The sequence below is a fragment of the Morone saxatilis genome, unplaced genomic scaffold (assembly GCF_004916995.1).
Source record: "Morone saxatilis isolate NCDOM2014 unplaced genomic scaffold, NCSU_SB_2.0 Contig15, whole genome shotgun sequence".
Taxonomy (NCBI): domain Eukaryota; kingdom Metazoa; phylum Chordata; class Actinopteri; family Moronidae; genus Morone; species Morone saxatilis.
In genome coordinates, this window is record NW_023339707.1 from 10,496,641 (window position 1) to 10,511,318 (window position 14,678).

The 14,678-nt window shown below is 39.2% G+C and overlaps 1 protein-coding gene across 2 annotated transcripts in view; it reads right to left on the reverse strand.

The window, feature by feature from the left end:
- LOC118324684 (neural cell adhesion molecule L1-like protein) overlaps positions 1-13,693 on the reverse strand; it is a 49,485-nt gene extending 35,792 nt beyond the window's left edge. For both annotated transcript variants that reach the window (XM_035657134.1, XM_035657132.1), the window contains exon 1: positions 13,371-13,693. The gene's annotated coding sequence lies outside the window, so the exon portion shown is untranslated. The remainder of the gene's footprint in view (positions 1-13,370) is intronic.
- Positions 13,694-14,678: the final 985 nt, after the last annotated feature.

Below are 14,678 nucleotides of genomic sequence, written 5' to 3' on the forward strand. Positions count from 1 at the left end.
CTGTTACTGGACATAATTACACAGTTCATTTAAGACAGTTGTCAGCACTTCAAATTAACCTTTTTCATGTTTAAGAGAGCATGGCTTCTGTAAACAGAGAAAAAGAGCTGAGAGGCAATGCCTACCGGACTTGCATGTTCACTCAAAGACGTGGGACCATGTGCACAAAGAATAATGTAAATCAAAAGACAAGAGCTTAAGCATGGCCATACACAGTCTGCTCTAAGTAAATATATAAACAGAGTCACCTGGCTGTATGTTGTTGTCATGGGAAGTGGGACAAAATATGTTAGTACCAAAATTAAAAGAGACTGAAACTATAACATAAGATCAATGCTTAAGTAAAATCTTCTGCAACATATATTTTATGTTAACATGTATAAGTTAATTGAAAGATAATTACTTTGACATCAACTTTGTCAGGTTTTTTTCAGAAAAAAGGCAAATATTTGCTGGTTCCGGCTTCTCCAATTTAAGGCTTTTCTGCTTTTCTTTTCTTTTCAGATTTTGAACTGTAGACACTTGAAGACGTCAGCTGGGGCTCTGAGGAACTGACATACATTGGACAGGACCAAATATATATATTAAATTGTGCTGATAAACCATGTCTTATAATATTGATGTAAAAGACATACATCAACTTATTTCAACATCATCATTCCAATTCTGACTCACAAAATGAAATAAACAGAAGAGAATACACAGGATTTTGCCAAGAGTTTTCAGGGTCTCTGCTCATGACCAGTTTCATTGTGCTTGTTAAATTAACGTGACTCTTAAAATAAACGTGAGGCATCCTCATTTGTGACTTCCGACTTCACGTCTCCACCGACATCTAAATTCCTTGTGGTGACTAACTGAAAAGGTTGCCCTGCCTAATGCCTTTGTTATGATGCATTTCTTCCCAAACAGCCCTTGCCTCTGGTGCTTTCTGAAAATTATAAGTCTTCTCCTTCTGTCTTCATCAAAGCTCACAAATACATAGTAATTATAAAAATACCTTCCAAACAAACTTACGAAAAGCTTCACATACTACACCATGAGATGACTGGGTTGAAATAACTGTAAACACTATATGTAAGTGTACGTGTGTAATGAGTATAATCAAAGAAAGGACAGAAGGCTACTGGGACACACCTAAGTATGTACTCTATTACAACAACGATTAAGGTTATTATGACACATTCACAATTCTATTACATTCTCAAACATTGTTTGAAATCACAATAAAACAAGATTCCAGTGAGTGGAAATCTATGCAACTCTATGTGTGGACACAAGCAGACATACAACGGCACACACAAAAGAAACGCATCGTGACAGGCTTTGCTGTCAAAACAGATCATGAGAGCAATGATGGAGGAGGTTTGAGACGTTCATAAACATCTGCTGGGACAGACCGAGGCGAACCCAGCCTTCAGACAAACTCTATTCAGAAGGAAACACTAGAGTGCCTTTGCAAAACCTTCCAAAAACCTTTCTCTTGTCTACTTTGTTTTAGTAATGTAAGTACACAAACAGATATTTAAACGGGTTGGACTACTTAAAGTCTCATTCTTAAAATTCACGATGTTAAACACAAAAATGTTCTGGATGCTCAAGAAAACCTCTCATGCCTGTGTTTACACAGCTGAGTTAGCCTGTGACAACTACTACGGCTGGTTCGCAGGCAACAGTGGTTTGGAATAGTTTTGTCAGTTTAACCACATGTAAAAGAATAGCGGCTTTGAGGTTACCATCCAGTCTTGGGAGTGACATCTTGAAATGTTGATCTCTTTATTGAACCATATGTAGGCTTCTTTAACAATACTCTTTGATTGCGCTTATCTGAAGATGACATTTCACTTAATTATGTTTGCACACACAGATTCAAGCAACCAATGTACTGAACTGATGCCAATAGCAGGCAAAGTCTCAATGATCGCATCAAATACATAAAGGTACAGTAGCCTTCTCGTTCAGAACAGTAGTCAGTTCAGTTTTTCTCTATATATCTGTGAAATGTATGCTCAAAGATAGGCTTAACATCCTCTAGTTTCCCTCAAAACACATCTGAATTTTAAGCTAGTTAAGGTCATAAAACAACAACTCCCCTTACCTGTGAGGTCATTACGTCATTACTTGTCAGTGCAGGAACATGTGCCTCGTCTCTCCCAGGTTTCAGTCCCCCGAGCACTTCAACAAGCTATAATCATGAAAGCCTGGAATTCACGCAAACAGCTCCATGACACACATCAAACACATCCACATCAAACCTGTGCGTCCAGTATTATGTAAAGAGACAGGAACTCTACACTTTCGCATTGTATACAAGCATAACAGGTTTAAAGCAAAAGTGTGCAGCGGCTCATATTTCAAAACCTTTAAACATGCAAAGCATACTTTATGCACGTGGAGAGTTTGTGATCCAAAAATCCTGGCATTTACACTAGCATGTGATTTATTTGACCTAAACACAGCAGGTCTGGTTGGAAAATGTAAACACCACATAGTTTTTAAGGTCATTAAAACATCAGAACAGTGATTCCATTCCTCCATCCCAAATGTTACTTTTGTAGAGCACATGTGCTGCGTGGATTTTGGTGGAGGTGTGACACCAAGCCAAGTGACTCCTGTGCTGGCACACAGTGCTTTCTGGAATGCCAGGTGAAAAGCTACCTCTTTAAACAGAAGCTAGCCTGACGAGCAAACATTCGGCACAATCTTAAATTCCTGATACCAAAGCACAGCCCTTATGGTTGGATATTTCCTGAACAAACAAACTATCTCTCCTCTTCTACTGCTTTAGCTTTTTTTGGAGAACCATCACCCCCTCAGAGAAAACATGCTCATATGATAATGAATTATTGCAAAAACTGAATTTCCATTAAAAACACAGGCAACACGGGCAAGAAAACAACGTGAATCACTACAGAAACATGTCCCCTGCAGAAGTGAGGGGTGACAAAGAGTGGCATTCAGGAGCTTAATCAGTTCGCCACAGCTAGCAGCACTGGGAGAGACAGTGCGGAGACGAGCAGTCACACTCAACTTGTCCCCTTCAAACACTGACGCCACGAGAAGACCTCTTCACACCTTCCTTCACCCTGACACATTGTTGGTCGCTGTTGCATAGTGGCAGATAAGGGAGCAGTGTTGTGCTTTATGGTCTGAACTAAGCTGGTAATTAGTTTAAGGGATAATCTTGAAGGCCTAAAGTGGTATTTGGTCGTGTTGGTAAAGTCTTTTCTTAAGAAGCTCCGCAAATTAAAGACATTTTTTGCTTCAAAACTGCAGTTTTTATAGGTCCAATCCTGCAGTATTTTTAACTAAGTTTACAGAACTAAAACTAACTAAGACATGAACATTTTGTTGGATTATAGCGCTGTGTTTACAAATATTATATTATTATTGAAGGTCATTATTTTTTAGTGATAGTCCATGTATTAAAAATCTGTTTTTGGTATCATAGTGGGTCCAGTGTTTTGACTTATGGTGGTGGGGTTTGTTTGTATGTTTTTAATTTATTTTAACTATGATTTCTGTGTTTAGTTGTTCAGGTCATGACCATGATGGCACTGTATGTGTGTTTATTTCTGTGCATAATAAGTTGCAATGCACAAGACACTAGAAGTTCAGCTTAAATTATTGGGGAACTTGTGTACATGATTTGCAATGTACCTTCTTTTGAGTATTTATTCATGGAATATTTGTTTAATGGATCAAGTGGATTGTGACTATTGTCTATGTTTCTTATGTAGCTCTGCTTGCGTGTGAGTATCAAAAGAACTTGGTATGCATTTATTAATCAAATAGATCTATATCTTATAAGCTATAAATTAAGTTGCTGCAAGAACAGAATATGATATATTTCTATTTTATGACTTACATATTCATATTAAAATTTTTTTTTCTTACCAGCTGGTTGTTAATCACCAGCAGGTTCCTGGCTGCAGGGGTCAACTCACAAATCTCTCAGAAACGCTGAGGAAAGCCTAGGGCTGAAACAAGTCAATTTCCTTCTGCCACTGTGCAACATTGAAAGTGCTATATACTTATTTCTGAGTGCTGCTGATGATGATTCATTGTGATTTTTGGCTCATCACCCATCATACTCTAAAGACATTTCAGTTGATATTCATTTAGCTATAACAATACATAACAATCATCACCAGAACATACAGTATCTACCAATACAAATTTGTATGTACATAAGAAATGTCAAGTGTGTGTGTGAAATGTGTTTTGTTTCCAACTGAGTCTAAGGGACAGTAATTAGACCTGTCGACATACACCCACCCATGAAGCTACAGAGACTTTCATGTACTTCAGGAAGTTGTGATAAATGCCATTTTATGTTTAGAAATAACAGTGTAATCCTGGGGATTAACATTCATCTCCAAAGGGCTCAGGCACATAGTACACGTCAGGTGAGACCTGCCTGGTCATGCACACACCACTGTAAACACTCACTCTCCCTAAAAGAAAAGGAAGAAAGAAAAGAGAGATTTGAAAAACACATTTGAGTATTTCTTCAAATGGCTTGCACCTGCAGCCTAGTTTCAACTCGATTAAGACACAAAAGGATGAGGAGTAACATTTCGAACCTTAACATTTGTTTGTCTGGATGAAGAGAGTCTGAGCCGGGACTCCAATCCCATAAGTGTGTGTGACATTAAGAGGTATCATGTATAATCTGTGCAGATTCTAAAACATTATACCTTTTAGTCACTGGCATATGGGGGAATAATGATGCAGAGTCCAATGCATAACAGCATTCTACAAAAAATAAAGTGAAATATTTCTGAACAATTCTGAATGAAGAGAGATAAGGATATGTGTTGACAGTTAATTGCTGAAAGTTTCCACATTAACCACAGGCTTTTGGGAGAGAACAAAAGTAGCAGTGTCAATTTTTCTGGCATCTACTACATTTACAAAATCAACTCAAACTTCTTAGAAACTCATCAGAAATAAATTACCTATCTGCCAACACATGATGAGCTGGCAATCAGTGTGTTTTAAAGCATCTGCTGCAACATGTCAAGAGACTAAGGCTCATGAGTCACCTCAAAGTGCACCCTCAAAGTTATTAATCACACCATTACATGTATAGCAAGCTCTGACAAGGGCTCACAACACATAATCAGACAAGTACAAGTTTTGTTTTCATATAAAAAAGCTGAACTGACTAAAACCCCAAACCAACTCGAATGTGTAATGAAGAAAACAGACAATTGATACTAAGAAAAAGTCAACTAAAAACACAATCAGAGTCATCCTAATATAAAAATAGCTGATGAATAATGTCCTACTATTGCAGCATTAAAGGCAGCTGAGGCATTTCATGAGCTCTTTCTAAAAACTGACTTCAATTTCAGCTTGTTTTAACCTGGTTCGCCCTTAATCTGTTACATCAATGCTATGGCTCAGAGCCAATAGTGCTTGAGGAGACTCATCAGCTTCTAAATTACTCTCTGGACAGAAAATGGAGTTGTACCTTGCATCACCCCGTGTTAGTGACAGCCTCACTGCTGTCTAACACAGGCCCATGACAGGGGTACCCCTGTGAAAGTGTCAGGACCTTGCTTCATTAGCATTTTTGGAACACCATGAATGAAAGTGTTTGTTCTGGTCTGTGCGCCCAAATGAAAGGGTCCATTAAAGAGTGTTTTAGGGGTTCCACTGTATTGGCTCGGAAGTTTGGGAGCTGGTGTATGGAGGAAAGTGCCAGAGCAAAGGAAAAATGTTCTGTATGCAGATGATACACTGCTTGACATCTTTCAGCATGTGAACAGGTGGGCCATAAAACAACAGTGACAACATCAGTCAGGTTAATAAATGTTTCAACACAGACACTAAACCTGTTGGCAGGTTGTGATTAAACCCCGGGTGGATGGTCTCACAATCAGAGCCAAGTTTCAACTGAAGCCTGTTTACTGTAAGTCAGAGATTGCAAAACACCCACTGGCAAGTCTGCTGTCTAACAATTCTAAAAGACCTCCTTTTCCTGTCTTAATGTGGCGTGTTGAAGACATTTGATTATTATAACACTGCAGTAAATCTTGATAATGAAAAATTAAACTTCAAAGTACTACAAAATGTCTGTTACCATGAACCAGTATTTGTAAAATGATTTAGAGAGACCCAACAGTTCCCACCATGAGCAAGCACTTGGCAACAACGGCGAGTAAAAACGTCCCAAAGTGTGTCAGGTGTGCAGCAGCGTTTCCCCTACAGGGTCCATTATTTTTATTATATGGTCTTCTGTGCATTATCACTGTTACACCATGGTGAACAGATTAAGGTTACATTTACTTATATATATATTAATTTCACCAGTAAAAATGAGTAACTTATAAGTATATTGTCGCTTTATGTAATTACAGTTACTAGACCTTTATTGATTAGGTAACAAAAATTAAGTATTGTGCACTTTGATGTAGGCATGGGATGAAATTAAAATTTTATGTTAGGATTATAATTGCGATTCCTGATATTATCGCGATAACAAAATCAAAAACGTATTAGTATCACTTTACCTTACATTTAGTTAAGAAACACATATTTTATTGGCTCACAGATAGGAACCTCAGATATCAACATCATCTCCCTGTCGTTCTTTAGTTTTGAATCCATAATATTTCCACATATATTTTTTTGTGGGGGATACAACGGGCAAGCCAAGATGACAGGCAGAGGGCAGGGCTGCCAATTGTGACAATTCAAAAATAAATCAAGAAATCAAGACTTCACACTTCATGCAAGCTAGACGGGTTTTTAAGTCATTCCTGATTATTTCGATTCCTGATTGTCCTTTTCTGAGTGTTTTTTAACGATATGTGATAGTATCTATATCGACTCACCCCAAATTTGATGTGAATTTCCGGCTGTCTCATTTTTATCTGTTCACTGGAAAGAAGCATTTGAGACCAGCAGGGAGATGCATGCTGATTTCCCTGAACCTCTACATATGCTGATAACAATGTAGATGCATATCAACGGAAGTAGAACTGCATACTACCACACAGAGTGATGTGTAAGATTACTGTGAGCAAGGTTGTGACCCCAACAAACTATGAAAGTTAGGAAGTGCGAGTGAGACAAAAACAGAGAAAATGAGAGGGGACGAGAGGTTTGGGGGTGATATCTACGGCACAGGAGAGCAAAATCCATGGGAATTCAGCTCATTAGCATATGAATCAAATTCCAGCAGCTGGAAAAAAACAGACACGCAGTTCAGAGCCCGTTGTTAGGAATACCAGCAGTAGATGAGCAAAATCATTGCACTCAGAGTGCAAGGGTCAAAGTTTATCCTCCCATGGTGTGCTACAAAAGTAGAGTTAACGATTTCAGAGGTGTTGGTAAGATATGATAAAGATAAAACAACATATTACCATGACACATTGTAGGAATTGCTTGTACAACACCCTCACCGCCGGGGTGAAACTCTGAGCATTAAAAAGCTGCTGCTTCTAATGATTATAAAAGAAGCCTCTAAGATAATATTCTCAACATATGTATTAGAGCTACAAAGCTTAGCCAATTAATCCACAGAAAATCATGAAAATGAACATGCAAACTTTTTCTTTGCTAATGATTTTATCTTTTTCTATGTGATAGTAAATTTTTAACTGTTGGAGAAAATAAAACGTTTACAAATGTCACCCTTATAATGGGCATTTTTCACTATTTTCTTCTATTTTACAGGCAAAAAAGGAATTGACAAAATAATCAGCAGATTAATTGATAATGAAAATAATAATTAGTTGCAGCCCTAGATTCAAGATGTGTACTTTACAATCCAAATCCATTTCAACAGATAATGATTTTTGACTTTTGGTGGCTGTAAGTAACTATATACATTTATTAAACTACTGCACTAAAGCAACCATAATACATACTTTTATAATATAATACATTGTGTAATACATTGTATCAAATGGAAATGTGAGTAGGGTTGCTTATAGTGATGAACCTACAGAGAACCATCACTCAAACCTGCTGGAAGCGTAAACAAGCAGCTGTTTGCTAACAACTAAACTGAAAAGCTGGCGGTACATCAGTGTGGCCATAACTAGTTTCCACTACCTCCAAGTGGCCAAAACAACAGTTCATGCAGGTTTAAGTACAGTTTTTAGGCTACTGTCAGTAACTCCATTTTATGCGATTTAAATGAATTGAGCCTCATCTCGAATAGCTACAATAATATACTACTGCTTACACATAATAAATTAGTGATAGTAATCAAATAATGTATTTTTATATATATATACTCTATATTGTACTATAAATCTTAGTAAAACAACCTTATATATAACCCTATAATATAATTGTGAAAGCACAACATTTACTTATTCAGTATTTTATTCAATAATTCAGTATTTCTTTCATTATGATATTGCTACTTTCACTTAAAGAACCAGTGTGTGATTTAGTGGCTTCTAGCAGTGTAGAGGGAGATTAAAACCTCCTCGTCTCACCCTTGCGTTCCAAGCGTGTATGAGGAACTACGGTGGCTGCGGAAAAAAAACCTAAAAAGCCCTATCGATCGGTTCGTCTGTTCTGGGACACCACAGAAACAAGGCGATTCAGCATGGTGGCCTCTGTGGATAAAAACAGCTCATTCTAAGATAACAAAAACAAACAAACATTGTTTTAAGGTGATTATACACTAATAAAAACATACCTATAGCCTTTGTGCCAATAGATTCCCCAAAGTGATACACACTGGACCTTTAAGTAAAGAATCTAAACACTTCGTCCACAAAGTGTCCACTTTATACACAACTGAACATCAATAAATACACTGGAAATGCTATACAGCAAGAAAATATGTTTTCAGTTCACTTTTAGTGGTGGGAACCTGCTGTGGTTAAAAAATCTCTCTCAAGCCTTAGGGCAGGGGAACATGTATGAACATGGAAATCATGCGTCATAATGAAATTCTTTACTCCTGTCAAACACGGAGGACCTCTTGTATTATGTGCCTGCTGTACAGTCAGATTCAGTGTTTATTGTGTGACATTCTCTAATTTTAAACAAGCCTATCTAAAGTCTGCTCAGGTTCAAGAACCAAAACAAAACAGACTAGGGTCCGCTGACAAATCTGCGGGAGGTAACCACACACAGAGAGGCTGTTTACTTCATAGTCTGGCAATTGGGACATGCTGTCACTGTCAACAAGGCGATACGCTGTATATGTCACAACTTATTTGGGTATTTCAGTCTCAAAGTGAGCGTTTGTCCTCCAAAGAGGGGTCTTAACAGTGAGGGCACTGTTTTCAAAAGCAGGAGTCCAGATGAATGCCGTGAAGAGCATTTCAAGTGCCAGCAAAGCAAGTTCCACACTTTCTAGGAGGAATGCAGCCTATTGTCAACTGAACTTGTGCAAAAGCTCCTTTAAGTGCAGCGCGGGGGTGGCAGGAGGCTGAGGACAACATACGTGACCTTCCTTGAAGCCAGATCATCCCGCTCCTCTTGTGCTCGCCCGAGAGCCTTCAGTTGTTCCAATTCAGACGGGGTGCAAAGTTATTTGTGCCCCCCGTGTGAGCCACTGATTTCACCCAACAGTTGTCGGCTGGAGCGGTCGTGACCTTTTTGCTCTTGGTTGTTAGGAACTGCCAGAGCAGAGAAAGCCAGACACCATGGTAACATGGCTGCTGGTATCTATGCTGGAACGATTTACTGGGAATTTTGAAGAAATTTCCACAGGATACGAGTGTAATCCTTTAACCGGTGGAAGTGACGCTAACAAATCTGTCTGTACGTAAAAAGGCAGGCATGATAGACAGGCTGAAGAGACAATCAGTTTCTGACAGTGAGCCCTCTATTTTAAACTGCAGCGTTGACAGTGTTGATTTCCTGTGTCGGTGACTCCTGTAAATATTTCACAAGCATTCCAAATGTGGACTGGCTGTCCTCGGAGGAGAGCAATAAATTCCCCAACCAAGTACACACGTCAGTGCTCGACCCGTTTAGTTTCTCTTTCATGGTCATCTTCTGATAAAAGCCAACCAAGCAGCATTAAATTATTGAGCAAGAAGTGGGGAAGGGACTCCTGCATGTCCTTTTATGGCACCGAAGCATGGAGTTGCTACACAAACTGATACTCACAGCAGGAGAGAGCATGGGAACAACACAGCGGAACCACCTGCCATGCTTTATCAAACATAAAAATGACCATTTACATTTACAAGACTAATGGACCTAATACAAGAAGATGAACCAAAGATCAACTATGACACTATGTTTCTGACAGCTGTTATCTTCTCAAGTACCCGGACTGCTAAATTTATTCATGTATGCAGTATTCTCAGATTATCTTCTTAAACCGTATTTAAACAGTTAATCCACATGAATGCTTTCTCCGAGTCTATTGATATGTAAAGTGTGTGATTAGTGTGATTCTCTAGAAAAGCAAACACAATCCCTTTTCTTTTTTCTTAATTCATTCTTTGCTTCAGGTAAAAGAGATGTTTTGCAGCCTTTGCCATCCGCTTTAAAGCAATCTTTGTCTCCCACAGACAATTTCTTGATTTGACTGTAGCAGCATGTGAATGATTTGACAGTGAAACTGTCTCATTGGAACTATATTCAGGTGTCGTTCCTACTGCAATTAGAGAGCTTTGCAGATGAAACAATTTAACATCTCATGCCTGTTTAACAACTTTTATATTTTGCAGGGAACCTTTAATTACTCAGCCAAAAATGGAATTTGGTATCTGTGTTTGTTTCCCTTCCTGTTCTAATTAAAAGAATCCCCAACCGCGTCTGCCTCATCAATAAGTTCCAACACTGAGATCAATTCCTAGTGGCTCTCAGAATTTGATAGCAACAAATGCACACATTAAGCATCTGAAATCCCTCTGGAAGTGACAGAAAATCGATCAGACTTGAGTTATTTGCGATCTAGACGGTTTATTCTACCACTAAACTAGATGATTAGGTTCTGTTATATTCTTTCACGCAGTGGCGGCGTGTCAATAGCATAATGTTGTTGACTATAAGTGACTTGCATGTAGTTTTACTCTTCCCAGCGCGTCCCGGATTAAGTGGCTGAGAAACTCACCCCCTGCCTGGTAAGGCTCTTACAGTGCACTAGCTGCTCCTAATGGATAACAATGAGCTGCTCAGATGCTGACAGCAGCTAAACATACTCTTTTCTGTCACGAAACATTTGGCAGCCATTCAAACCCACCTAATGCATAATACAATCGCAGAATTTTGCATACATGTGCTACACACAGTATTTTATACTAATACAGTATTAATATAATATTTCATTTCACGTTTTTGTCAGTTTACCACAACTGTGAAGCCAGGGTTTGACCCGCAGAACTGAGTAACTCCTCTGACAGGCTCCAATTATACAATTACAGAGGTTGCTGACAGGCTATTATCTCTTCTATTTCTATGGAAGACAGACTAGGGAGGTGGAGACAGCATGCCTGGCATGTGGTAACACATGCTGGATATACCTGTCCCAGGCTGACGCTGTGTACAACCTCTGAAAAAGTAGTAGCAGGTGATTTACTGGGACACTTTTACATTTATGTTCTCTCATTCTTGCCACCGGGGAGCTATTTGCCTTGGAAAGTTTTGATTTCCATTTCACGGTGGCAGAGCATTATGACATTTCCAGCGTGAATCCACAGTCAGTTTCCATTCAAGTGTTTGCTTCACAAGAAGTGCACTCAGACAAACCACTCACCATCTGACATTTCGAATTTATCATCCTTTCCCTGTCTCTAATAAAGCAGAAAATGCCGGTGAGCCACGGGTTTGGAAGGCTCAATCTGTTTTTGTGGAAAACCCCTTTAGTCTAAACAACCTGCGTGATAACAGGGTATCTTAGAGAGAGAGAAATATCCAAATCTTCACACAGAAGAAGGAGAAGAAGAACAGAGAAACGGCTGTGTGTCTTAGGTGGACTGAATCCCAGTAGGTCTGCAACAATCGAGGGAAAATTACCTGGCAGTTATTTTGATCATTAAATAGTTTTTTAGGCAAAAATGTGCTGCTTCCAGTTTCTCAAATGTGAGGGATTGATGCTTTTCTTTTGTCATAATTGACAGTGAAAAAAAGTCGCATTCATTTGTGTTTGTGTAATTTTTCAAAGTTTCTAAGATTTTATGGAGAAAACGATTCCCTGAGGAAAGAATCACCAAACTAAATGATAATGAAAATCATATTTGCAGCCCTGAACCAAAGATTAAACATTGGGAGTGCTTATTATCGGGCTACAACTGACATTTTCATTGATTAGTAAGGAGTTGATTTTCTTGATGAACTGATTAATCATTTGGTTAAGAACATTTAAGAACATTGTAAAAAAAAAAAAAAAAGTGAAAAGAAAAAAGCCCATTAGTTTCATAGAATGTCATGTCTTCAGACGTCTTGTTTTATCCTACCAACAGAACAAAGCGCAATGATAATTAATGACAATGACGATAAAATTTTAATAACATTTTAATGTTTAAGAAGCTTGAGCAGAAACCATTCCTCATTTATCACAGAAAGAATCTGAGAACGGGGCACACCACGCCAGAATGAACACACAACCGGATGAAAGTTTAAATTAAAAGCTGACCTGCTTTTCATGTAACAACTTGTTGTACTGTAAATGAATTTATTAAAAGCTTGGTCCAGACATCACCACAGGGAGTGAGGATCCCAGGACTCCCCAATTACCACATTTCAGTCAAGTTGGGTCACACAAAGAGGGAGACTCGACCCATTTCACTATGCCAAAGCTGCAGAGGCTTGAATAGGCCAGCTTTACAGGACAGAGCGTGGCCAATGCTCCGGGCAATTCAGCCGCCACCACTCCTCTTTACTCTCTGAGTGAGCGGACAGACGAACAGACACGGAGGGATGTGATCTCACTGTGAACCGTTTGCATTCATGTAAGGAATTCCTGACTTTGGAAAGAGGTAGAAAGCAAGTGAGCAAGTGAGTTTAACCTGACTGCATCTGTATCAGTCACAACAAAAAACCCAAAACAAGGAAGGTCTGGAAGAACTTGAATTTGACTTTGGATAGCTTTGAAGTTAATGTCGGCACCAGGAAGAGCTACAGTATGCTGGTTACAGAAACAAATATTTTAAAATGGGGGGTGCTTTGCACAGCTGCATGTCCAACTGTACTGTAAGAATGAAGAAAACAACAACATATAAATACCTCACCTGCAGAGGGAGGGAGAAACACACCAGCGCAGTTGATTAATAAAAAATAAAATCTAAACTTCTAGGGTTTTTGATGTCAGTTACTATAAGATTTTTCACTTTGGCTCCAATAACCTGCATGGACACAGATTCCTTTTTCACAGATTAGATTTCACAGATAGTAACATTAAGTTGTCTAAAGATACACTGTGTTGCACAGCTTACCCATAAGACGAGCAACTGGAGTGATGGCTGGTGATGAAGAGTCCTCTACCTATCGAGGTTTCGTCTTCCCTCAGGAAAAGTTCGCCGAGTGATGGCAACGTTTTTTTTTTAAGTCCGCGGTATGACTCAGAGCTGAGGGAGTGACAAACACCGCAACTCCTGCTGGAAAACTTTGCGACACTCCCAGAGTTTTGCGGAACTCTTGGACTAGTTCACAACTGCCGCTCTGCCTCAACTCTCCACAAGGTCGTCTCTCTATTTTGGAAGCGACAGAGGTCAAAGGACAGGCGGTGGAATGGCTGCTGTCATACACTATAACCGGCACACACCCATAGGCTTTGAGTGAAATATGTGCGCATACAGAAGGTAGGGAAATATTTCATCCCGCGTGTGCGTGCGCGCGCGTGTCGACTGTCAATCAATCCAAGTCGAAGGCGCGAGAGCGGCGTCATCGCTCTCCCACCCATTCATACCTGCGCACAGCACATATGCATAACACCGCCGAGCCCCCTGGTAAGCGTCAGTTATATTGGTTATAGGTGATTTCAAAGGACAATTACTGCTCATTCATGCACGTAATTGCCCTTTCCGAATATCTAAAGAGGATAAATGGCAGCTGAGTGGATTTACCTTCTCTCTACTGTATTTGACTGCTCAAATCCAAAGCTGATAGCTATAGCATAGAATTTCAAAAAGGACAAGTGCTACTTTACAATATAGCCTATCACTCATGCGCACTCACAGAGAGTGAGAAGGTGAACACACACAAAACTATGTGTTTGTTCAGAGGGACACACCCATCTGAGTTCACTTGCACTCCAGAGTCATATCAGCTCTATAGTGAACAAACACAATTAACACTAACCAAAAATAAAGCACGTGTTGAGTGTGTTTTATTGCCTCAGAGTTGAACATTTCAGATGAAGTGTTTGTCGCTGAAGGAATGTGAAGTGCAGATATGTGGAGAGAGAGCGTTCTTGCGGATTGCAGAATCCAGACCATTTGATCACATCCACAGCTTTAATTATCTCTGAGATAAACTAAAACCTGTCCCCAGATGATGTAGATTTGAATTTGAAGTGAAGAGTAGAAACAGTCAATTAATTATCACAATCCATGAATAATTTAACTCATTTTTTTAATCACTGGTTCTCGCTTCTCATCATTGAATAGTTACAGAATTTCTCTGCTGTTTGTGGTGGTAAGGCTGTTTGTTGGACAAAGCAAACGAGCAGTTTGAATCAACCTGGGCTTCAGAAAATTGTGTTTGGCTTTTTCCCACTACATTTTATAGACGATTGCCTGCTT